Below are 11,526 nucleotides of genomic sequence, written 5' to 3'. Positions count from 1 at the left end.
TGTCATGCAGTGAGCAGAAAGAGAGCATGGTGATGTGGTGGTCAGGAGATGTCATGTAAAGATCTATTCACTGACTTTGACCACCCACTCAAGTGACTTCTGGTTGAATTGCTATTCAGCTCTCAAGCCCAGGCTCTAGACTTTGACCTTCCTGGCCACCTGCTCCAAATTCCCTCAAAAAGCCTTCCAGGAGGGCTTTCTGCTCCCTTGGGTAATCATATTATCTCTCCACCCCCCTAGCTCCATTCCTCTGGTCTCCAGTACAGTACTTCTGATTCTGGAGCTCTCCCTCTCTCTCTCTGTCATAGAATCCCTACAGTGCTGAAGAGGCCACTCAGTCTATCGAGTCTATACTGACCTTCCAAAGAGCATCCCACCCAAACCCAAACTCCCCTACCGTATCCCTGTAAGTCTGCATATACCACAGTCAACCAAACTAACATGCAGATCATTGGATGTCCTGGTGTTACATTTTCCTCGTTTAACATTGTGGCAATAATAGAAATGGCCTTGTGCTTTTCATTGCAGCTTCTCCTGATTAGGGACAGACAGCCCTTAGGAGCAGAAAAGCATGTGCTGCTCGACTCCCTGTTGAGTACAGGGGAAGCCATCAGGATAGTTCGAAGGATGTCACACAACAGTTCTTACTTCTCATACCTTCCTTCACCAATGCACCATGACTGCAGTGTGAGCCATCTATAAAAACTTGCTCCACAACCCCTTCCAAAAGGACAAAGTCGGTAGGCGATTCGGGAAGCAGCTGACTGAAAATTCCCCCTCACGTGACTCATCATCCTCAGTTAGAATTATAACACTGTTCCCTCATGATTATTGAGTCAAAATATTGCAAAACATGCTGCAATAGACTACTGGTCTATGTTCATGACACAGTCAAAATGCTACGATCTTTGCCATAAGACCATATGGTATAGGAGCAGAGTGAAGCCATTCAGCCCATCAGGTTTACTCTGCCATTCGGTCATGTCTGATATGTTTCTCAAACCCATTCTTCTGCCTTCTCCCCCTAACCCTTGATCCCCTTACTATTCAAGAACCTATCTCTGTCTTAATTACAGTAAATGACCTGACCTCATAGACTGATCTTATTCAGCAGCCTCCTGTGTGGCACCTTGTCTAGAAATCCAAATTGACCATATCCACTGGCTCTTCCTTTGTCTAACTTGCTCATTACCTCCTCAAAGAATTGTAACAGATTTGTCAGTCATGACCTTCCCTTGAAAAAGATATGTTGATTCAGCTCTGTTTTACCATGCACTTCCAAGTTCTCTACTCCAAGTAATAATGGACTCTAAAATCCTGTCAATGACTGAAGTCAGAATAACTGGTCTATAATTTCCCATCTTCTGCCTTCCTTTCTTAGAGTCACAGGGTAATGCAGCATGGAATTAGGCCCTTCGGCCCAAACTGGTCCATGTTGCCCATGGTACCCACTTAGCTAGTTCCAGTTACCTGCATTTGATTAGATTAGATTCCCTGCAGTGTGCAAACAGGCCCTTTGGCCCAACAAGTCCACACTGCCCTATGTAGCGTCCCACCCAGAGCCATCCCCCTATAACCCACACACCAACGAACACTACAGGCAATTTAGCATGGCCAGTCCACCCGAACCTGCACCTCTTTGGACTGTGGAAGGAAACTGGAGCACCCAGAGGAAACCCGCACAGACAGTCGCCCGAGGTCGGAATCGAACCTAGGTCCCTGGTGCTGTGAGGCTGCAGTGCTAACCACTAAGCCACCATGCCACCCCATATCCCTCTAAACCTTTCCCATCCATTTCAAGCTCACCGACTCCCACAGCTACCTGGAATACACCTCCTCCCACCCACCTTCCTGCAAAAATTCCATCCCCTATTCCCAATTCCTTCGCCTCCGCCGCATCTGCTCCAAGGATGAGGCATTCCACTCCCGTACATCCCAGATGTCCTTGTTCTTCAAGGACCACAATTTCCCCCCTGCAGTGGTCGAGAACGCCCTTGACCATGTCTCCCACATTTCCCGCACCTCATCCCTCACACCCCACACCTGCAATAACCGCCCAAAGAGAATCCCCCTAGTCCTCACAGACCACCGCACCACCCTCCGGATACAACTCATCATCCTCTGACACTTCCGCCGTCTACAAACCGACCCCACCACTAAAGACATTTTTCCAAACCCACCCCTGTCTGCTTTCTGGAGAGACCACTCTCTCCGTGACTCCCTTGTTCGCTCCACACTGCCCTCCAACCCCACCACACCCGGCACTTTCCCCTGCAACCACAGGAAATGCTACACTTGCCCCCACACCTCCTCCCTCACCCCCATCCCAGGCCCCAAGATGACTTTCTACATCAAGCAGACGTTCACCTGCACATCTGCCAATGTGGTATACTGCATCCACTGTACCTGGTGTGGCTTCCTCTACATTGGGGAAACCAAGCGAAGGCTTGGGGACCACTTTGCAGAACACCTCCGCTCGGTTCGCAGTAAACAACTGCACCTCCCAGTCGCAAACCATTTCAACTCCCCCTCCCATTCCTTAGACAACATGTCCATCCTGGGCCTCCTGCAGTGCCACAATGATGCCACCCGAAGGTTGTGGGAACAGCAATTCATATTCCGCTTGGGAACCCTGCAGCCCAATGGTATCAATGTGGATTTCCCAAGCTTCAAGATCTCCCCTTCCCCCACTGCATCCCAAAACCAGCCCAGCCTGTCTCTGCCTCCCTAACCTGTTCTTCTTCTCACCCATCCCTTCCTCCCACCCCAAGCCGCACCTCCATCTCCTCCCTACTAACCTCACCCTACCCCCTTGAACTGTCTGTCCTCCCCGGACTGACCTATCCCCTCCCTACCTCCCCACCCATACTCTCCTCTCCCCTATCTTCTCCTCTATCCATCTTCACTCTGCCTCCCCCTCTCTCCCTATTTGTTTCAGAATCCTTTCCCCATCCCCCTTTTCTGATGAAGGGTCTAAGCCCAAAATGTCAGCTTTTGTGCTCCTGAGATGTTGCTGGGCCTGCTGTGTTCATCCAGCTCCACACTTTGTTATCTCCCATCGATGTACCTGTCCAAATGCTTTTTAAATGTTGCTATTGTACCTACCTCAACTACTTTCTCTGGCAGCCCATCCCATATTCGCACCACTCTCTGCATGAAGAAGCCCGCCCCTCAGGTCCTTCTTAAATCTTTCTCCTGTCACCTTCAACGTAGTTTTCAATTCCCAATCCCTGAGAAAAAGACGATATGCATTCATCCTATGTATGCTCCTCATGGCTTTATACCCTTCAATAAGATCAACACTCATTTTTCTGAGTTCCAAGGAATAAAATCATATCCTGGCCAACCTCTCCCTATAACTCAGGTCTACTAGTCCTGGCAACATCCTCGTAAATCTTTTTTGCATACTTTCCATTTTAGCTATGTCTTTCCAGGGTTACCAAAACTGTCCATAATATTCCAAGTGCAGCCTCACCGACTTATATAACTGGAACGTAATGTCCCAACTCCTACACTCAATGCCTTGACCAATGAATGCTAGCGGGCTAAATGCCTTCTTCACCACTCTGTCAACCTGTAACTCCACTTTCAATCAACTATATACTCCTAGGTCCCTCTGTTCTGCAACACCGCTCAGGATCTTACCATTTACTGTATAAGTCCTACCATGATTTTATTTTCCAATGTGCAACATCTCATACTTGCCTGCATTGAATTGCATTTGCCAATCCTCAGCCCACCTCCCCATCTGATCAAGACCCCTCTATAATTTTTGATTACCTTTCTTGCTATTAATGATACCTCCTAATTTTGTTACCTCCTCTCTTTTTAAACAGGGTATTATATTAGCCATTTTTTCAATTTTTTAAGACCGTCCCAGCCTTCAGTGATTCCTGAAAGATCACCACCAATGGCTCCGCAATCTCTGCAACTATCTCCTTCAGAAACCTGTGGTGTAGACCATCTGGTCCAGGTGATTTGTCCACATTCAGACCTTACAGCTTTCGCTGCACCTGCTCCTTAGTGATGGCTACTACTCTCACCACTGCCCACTGACTCTTTTGAAGTTCGGGTTTCCTGCTGGTATCTTGCACAGTGAAGACTGATGCAAAGTAGCTAAGCAAATCCGCTGCCATTTCTTTGTTCCCCATTACGATTTTTCCAGCCTAATTTTCCAGAAGTGCACTGTCCACTTTTGTCTCTGTCTTTACCTTTTATATATTTAAGAAAAAAAACTCTTGCGATTTTCTTTCATATTACCATGTTAATTTACCCTCATATTTCATCTTCTTCCCCCTTATTGCTGTTGTAGATATCCTCTGCTGCTTTTTAAAGGCTTCCCACTAATCTTCATCACATTCGATACTTTTTCTTTTGCTTTCATGCTGATCCTGATGCTGATCCCTTGCCAACCGTGGTTGCTTTGTCGTCCTCTTCTCGAGGGTAATTAGTTGTGCTCTTTTTACCATCTAATCTCAGGGCCCTGAGCCCTGGCGTCATGCTCCATGACACACCAGTAAAATTACAGGCTTGAACTCCAATTTTGACGTTGGTTGCAAGTTCCAGCGATAGTTAAGCCAAGACCATTGAAAACCTACCTGGCTTACATGCTTGTCAGGAAAGAAAGACTACTGAGTTTACCCAACCTGGCCTCAGTGTGGCATACTGAGCCACAGCGATGAGCTTGAACTATTCTTTGGTCACGTCATTCCATTGTGTGCAGCAAGGCAGCTCACCGGCAGCCTCTCAAGGATATTGGAGCAAGGCAATTAATGTGGGAGATGCCAACAACATTCATATCAAATAAGCAATTTGAAAATAAGTCTTCAAATATTTCTCAACGGAATACTATTAAGGATATTATTAAGCTGGAGAGGGTTTAAAAGAGATTTACCAGGATGTTGGAGATAATGGGAACTGCAGATGCTGGAGATTCCAAGATAATAAAATGTGAGGCTGGATGAACACAGCAGGCCAAGCAGCATCTCAGGAGCACAAAAGCTGACGTTTCGGGCCTAGACCCTTCATCAGAGGGTCTAAGAATTGCCTCCTTGTAAAATCACAAGGAGCATAGATGAGGTGAATAGCAGGTATCTTTTCCTGAGGATGGAAGATTTCAAGACTAGGGGGCATTTTCTAAGGTAAGACAAAAAAGATATGAGGGGCAATTCTTCATCAGAGAGCTCTGATGAAGGGTCTAGGCCCGAAACGTCAGCTTTTGTGCTCCTGAGATGCTGCTTGGCCTGCTGTGTTCATCCAGCCTCACATTTTATTTACCAGGATGTTGCCTGGAATGGAGTGTTTGAGTTATGGGGAGTAGCTGAATAGACTGTAAGCTTTCTCATTGGAGTGTAGGAGCTCAACAAGTGACATCATTGAGGTTTGTAAAATCACAAGGAGCATAGATGAGGTGAATAGCAGGTATCTTTTCCTGAGGATGGAAGATTTCAAGACTAGGGGGCATTTTCTAAGGTAAGACAAAAAAGATATGAGGGGCAATTCTTTTACACAGAGGTTGGTTTGTGTGTGGAATAAACTTCCAGCAGAAGTGATGGATATGCGTACAGTTACAACATTTAAGAAAAAAATTAGGATGAGTACATGAATGAGAAATGTTTGGAGGGATATGGCCAAGCACAGGTGGGACTAGTTAGTTTGAGATTATGGTCGGCGTGGACTGTTTGGACCGAAGAGTCTGTTTCTGTGCGCTATGACTCTATGACTCTGTGGAAAGCACCTTCCACCAATGGTAAGAAGGACAGAGGTGGTAGCTAGCCAATGGTTAGTGGGTTAGGATTTAAGGAGAGTTTTGAAGAGGAGGAGCCAACTGGTGAATCCTGTAGAGTTCAATGAGAGAATTGCAGATCAATGGCTGATGATGGAGTAAGTGAGAGACGTTCTATAGTCCCGAGCTTGAGGCCAAATGGAAGATTTCACTAAAGGCCAAGCAATGACTCCTTCGACAGTATCTTTCATACCTGCAACCTCTATCCTCTAGAAGGACAAGGGCAGTAGAAACATGGGAAGGCCTGTAAGACCCTTCCAAACCACTCACCATCCTGACTTGGAAAAATGTCTCTGTTCTCTTAGTATCACTGGGTCAAAATCTTGGAATTCCCTCCCTAACAGCATTGCAGGTAAACTTACACTAAATGGAGTGCAGCAGGTCAGGAAGGCAGCTTACCACCACCTTCTCGAAGGGAATTGGGAATTGGCAAAATGTTGGCCCAGCCAATGACTCCCATATCACATGAACTAATAAACAACAACAAAAAAGGAAATACCCAAAGTTCAACATTTGCTGTTTAGGTTAACACCCTTTCGACCAGGCTGCACAGTTCTACATAAGCTGTCTGGCAATTTATAACATGTAAACCAGACAGCGCCTGTTATGTGTGAGAGAGTGCTTGTTTTATTACATTAACCAAAATATCATAACACATACTTCAGCCATCCCTCCTAACCCCCATGGTCCACTTTTGGACCTGGCAGAAGTTGACAAATTTATTTCATTCAGATTCCTCCTCCCCAGTTCTCAGAATAGCTCCATTCAGTTTAAAATATGACAGTCCCAGAATTGGAAAGCTGTTCTCAATCACAGCTCATCGGAAGGCTGGACAGTATTAACATGAGCAGTAAGGCTGTCGGGTTCTGACAAAGACTTCCTCTCAGTGCAATTGGCATCCCCAATGTAAACTCACTGGACTCACTAAGACTGACAGACAGCTTCCTGGATTTGGAAAGTTTATTGTGGGAAGTGTAATTCACTGTTTTACCTTGCTCAGCAACCTGCTGTTGGAGAGGCTGAATTCAAACTAATCTGTGACACTTCGCCCTTCTGAAATTGCCTGGGTGATGGGCAACAAAGTTGGGAAAATATAAGAATGTCAAAACTGGAAGCTTATCATTGAGAAAAAGTTGCTGATTTTTCCCTCAAGCTTTAAATGATGACTTCAGAATCTCTCAATTGAATGGTGATTACCTTGTTCCCATGCATTATACATTTTATTAAACCCCCAACTCCCGTTAATTCTACACCACTTCCAATTCTCCTCTCCTTTCCTGCCAAAAACAGGGGGAAGCATGGTGGCTCATGGGTTAGCAGTGCTGCTTCACAGCGCCAGCGACCTGGGTTCCATACCCTCGGGCGACTGTCTGTGTGGAGTTTGCACATTCTCCCTGTGTCTGCGTGGGTTTTCCTCTGGGTGCTCCAGCTGCCTTCCACAGGCCAAAGATGTACAGGTTACAACCATAAGACCATGAGACGTAGGAGTGGAAGTAAGGCCATTCGGCCCATCAAGTCCACTCCGCCATTTAAATCATGGCTGATGGGCATTTCAACACCACTTCCCTGCACTCTCCCCATAGCCCTTGATTCCTTTTGAGATCAAGAATTTGTCGATCTCTGCCTTGAAGGCATCCAACGTCCCGGCCTCCACTGCACTCTGCGGCAATGAATTCCACAAGCCCACCACTCTCTGGCTGAAGAAATGTCGTCTCATTTCCGTTTTAAATTTACCCCCTCTAATTTTAAGGCTGTGCCCACGGGTCCTAGTCTCCCCGCCTAACAGAAACAACTTCCTAGCGTCCACCCCTTCTAAGCATACATTATCTTGTAAGTTTCTATTAGATCTCCCCTCAACCTTCTAAACTCTAATGAGTACAATCCCAGGATCCTTAGCCGTTCATCATATGCTAAACCTACCATTCCAGGGATCATCCATGTGAATCTCCGCTGGACACTCACACGGATGATCCCTGGAATGGTAGGTTTAGCGTATGATGAACGGCTAAGGATCCTGGGATTGTACTCGTTAGATTAGATTGTACTCATTAGATTAGATTAGGTTAAGTGGATTGCCCATGCTGTAGTGCCCAAGGATGTGCAGGCTAGGTGCATTAGTTATGGGAAATACATAGCCACAGGGAGAGGGTATGGGGGTTAGTTCTGGGTAGGTTGCTGTTCAGAGGGTCGGTGCAGACTCAGTGGGCTGAATGGCATGTTTCCACATTGTAGGAATTATATGAAAATTGATGGCACAAGTTCATGACTTGTAACACAGACCAGGTACCTGTGGCTGCAGCTTGCTGATTGCTTGTCCCAACCATCACTTAACTGCACCCTCACCATAACATCTGTGCCCCGTGAACCCACCTCCCCCCCCACCCCACCATTGTGTTTTCCATCCAAGTGGACCTCCAACATGTCCGGAACCATAAGTCAATGCTATGATCCACGTTGGCATGCAGATCTACATGAAATGTTGGAGTGGCTTCGCACGTGTGCCGTTGCACCGCTCAGAGGGGAACCTGTCCTTGGCCACTGTCCCCCTCATATCTTTGTCCCCACAGATCAGTGGTGGCAAACCAGTGGCATTGCCACATCATCATACCCACCGTTCAACCAACTCACACGTTACTTCAACTTTTCAGGAGCTCAGGGACATCAGTGACTTGCAAATCCGGTCAACTTGGTGCGTAGGTACAGAGCTGCATGTTGTGCATCAACGTAGGGTGCGTTTATGGCACCTAGTTTGAGTTCTAGCGCTCACCACATTGCCCTCATGTCAGAGGCTGCCAGTCTCTCTTTGCTGTTTAGTGCATTCATTGGTAACTTGCACCTTGTCAGCTTCTGTGGCTTGCATTGCTTTTTAATGCAGAGGAAGGGACAGCAGCTTGCCACAGCAGCAAGAACTGAACTGTTGAAGGGGTGGACATATTGCTGTATGGTATTGTGCTGCATCAGTTTCACACCTACAGCATATATTTTACTAGCCCCGACATCACTAGTCAGGCATGATGGCTAAGACCCTTAGAAACTGTAGGGAATATATCTGCTCCCTCTGAAGTCTAGATCTCTGTCTCCACCAAGGGAATGTGTGATAAACAGAATGTAACATGAACATTAGCACCTTCAGGATGATTATCTTACACCACATTTCTTGTATCCCCGTCAGAATAGCCATTGCTCCTTCTCACTCTCATTCTATTTTCTGATCACACTCATGGTTCAGATTCACATTCCACAAATCGTGTCTATCTTGCTATTCAAGCAAGGCATTACAAGCTCTTCTATCTCTCTATGTTCTCTCTTTGCAGAAGAACACAGCATTCAACCTCAAGGAGAGGCAGAGACCCATGCAGTGGAGAACACTGTGGAGGGGTTGACCCTCCAGTGTCACTCATTCTTACTGTAGGCCCACAACACCCACCCCACCCCATCTGGAAAGGAGGCTAAAGCTGGTAACAATGACCTGCTGGGAAGATCTGCTGTATCCTCAAAAAGTAAAGCTCATTATCCCAGGAACATTTACCAACACATTTCAATTAACGCCATGGGCTATCCAAACAATCATTAACAACAACAACTTTGAGTCTTGCTCCCATCAGGACAAATGCAAGAATTCAAAATTTCAAACAACCACAACAATTCTGAAGAAGGACCTGGGACTGAAAGTTGGCTTTTCTCCTCCTATGATGCTGCTTGGCCTACTGCATTCATCCAGCTCTACACCTTGTTATCTCTATCTGGAGGTTGGTAGGGTGGTGTGTGAGAACAAGGGGGATCCACTTAGGGCGGTTGTGGCGGGGGCGGGGTGTGAGGGATGTGTTGCCGGAAATGCGGGAGACGCGGTCAAGGGCGTTCTCGAACACTGCAGGGGGAAAGTTGTGGTCCTTGAAGAACATGGGCATCCGGGACGTGCAGGAGTGGAATGCCACATCCTGGGAGCAGATGCGGCGGAGGCAGAGGAATTGGGAATGGGGGACGGAATTTTTGCAGGAGGGTGGGTGGGAGGAGGTGTACTCTAGGTAGATGTGGGAGTCAGTGGGCTTGAAATGGACATCAGTTTCTAGCTGGTTGCCTGAGATGGAGACTGAGAGGTCCAGGAAGGTGAGGGATTGTTGGAGATGGCCCAGGTGAACTTGAGGTTGGGGTGGGAGGTGTTGGTGAAGTGGATGAACTGTTTGAGCTCCTCTGGGGAGCAAGAGGCGGCGCCGATACAGTCATCAATGTAACGGAGGAAGAGGTGGGGTTTGGGGCCTGTGTAGGTGCAGAAGAGGGACTGTTCCACGTAACCTACAAAGAGGCAGGCATAGCTTGGGCCCATGCGGGTACCCATGGCCACCCCCTTTGTCTGTAGGAAGTGGGAGGAATCGAAAGAGAAGTTGTGTCTGATGAAGGGTCTAGGCCCGAAATGTCAGCTTTTGTGCTCCTGAGATGCTGCTTGGCCTGCTGTGTTCATCCAGCTCCATACTTTGTTATTTAGGGTTGGAAATCTGCCTGTTGAACCCGCTGCCGTACCATGCAATTTTCTCATGATGCAATTTTCAAACATTCAGCGCTTTATTTGAGAAGAAGGTGAACCTGGTGCTCAGTTCGAGGCAATGAATGTCTCCAGCAAGCAGGAAGTGCCTGCCTCGTGTTAAAGGCAAAGGCATTTGGTGGCCATGTTTAGGCTTGCCACCACCATTTCAACTCCCACTCTCATTCCTCAGATGACATGTCCATCATGGGCCTCTTGCAGTGCCACAATGATGCCACCCGAAGGTTGCAGGAACAGCAACTTATATTCCGCTTGGGAACTCTGCAGCCCAATGGTATCAATGTGGACTTCACAAGCTTCAAAATCTCCCCTTCCTCCACTGCATCCCAAAACCAGCCCAGCTCGTCCCCTCCCCCCACTGCACCACACAACAAGCCCAGCTTGTCCCCTCCCCCCACTGCATCACAAAACCAGCCCAGCTTGTCCCCACCTCCCTAACCTGTTCTTCCTCTCACCCATCCCTTCCTCCCACCTCAAGCCGCATCTCCATTTCCTACCTACTAACCTCATCCTGCCTCCATGACCTGTCCGTCCTCCCTGGACTGACCTATCCCCTCCCTACCTCCCCACCTATACTCTCCTCTCCACCTACTTTTCACTCCATCTCCGGTCCACCTCCCCCTCCCTCCCTACTTATTCCAGTTCCCTCTCCCCATCCCCGTCTCTGATGAAGGTTCTAGGCCCGAAACGTCAGTTTTTGTGCTCCTGAGCTGCTGCTTGGCCTGCTGTGTTCATCCAGCTCCACACTTTGTTATCTTGGATTCTCCAGCATCTGCAGTTCCCATTATCACAGATTTCCAACCCTGCTTTGAAAATCTGTCTCAATGATGACAAGAGAGGAGAAGCAACTGTTCAGTGGTTTGCACTGCTGCCTCACAGCACCAGGGACCCAGGTTCGATTCCAGCCTCGGGTGACTGTCCGTGCGGAGTTTGCATATTCTCCCTGTGTTTGAGTGGGTTCCCTCTGGGTGCTCCAGTTTCTTCTCACAGTCCGAAATTGTGCAGGCTAGGTGGATCGGCCATGGAAAATTGCCCGTAGTGTTCAGGGATGTGTAGGTTAGGTGGGTTAGCCATGGGGAATGCAAGGTTACAGGGATAGGATAGGGAGATGGGTCTGTGTGAGATGGTCTTCGGAGAGTTGCTGTGGACTTGATGGGCTGAATGGCCTGATTCCACACTGCAGGAATTCTATACAGTCAAT

Source organism: Stegostoma tigrinum, chromosome 13 (genome assembly GCF_030684315.1).
Source record: "Stegostoma tigrinum isolate sSteTig4 chromosome 13, sSteTig4.hap1, whole genome shotgun sequence".
Lineage (NCBI taxonomy): Eukaryota > Metazoa > Chordata > Chondrichthyes > Orectolobiformes > Stegostomatidae > Stegostoma > Stegostoma tigrinum.
This window is presented reverse-complemented; position numbering follows the sequence as displayed.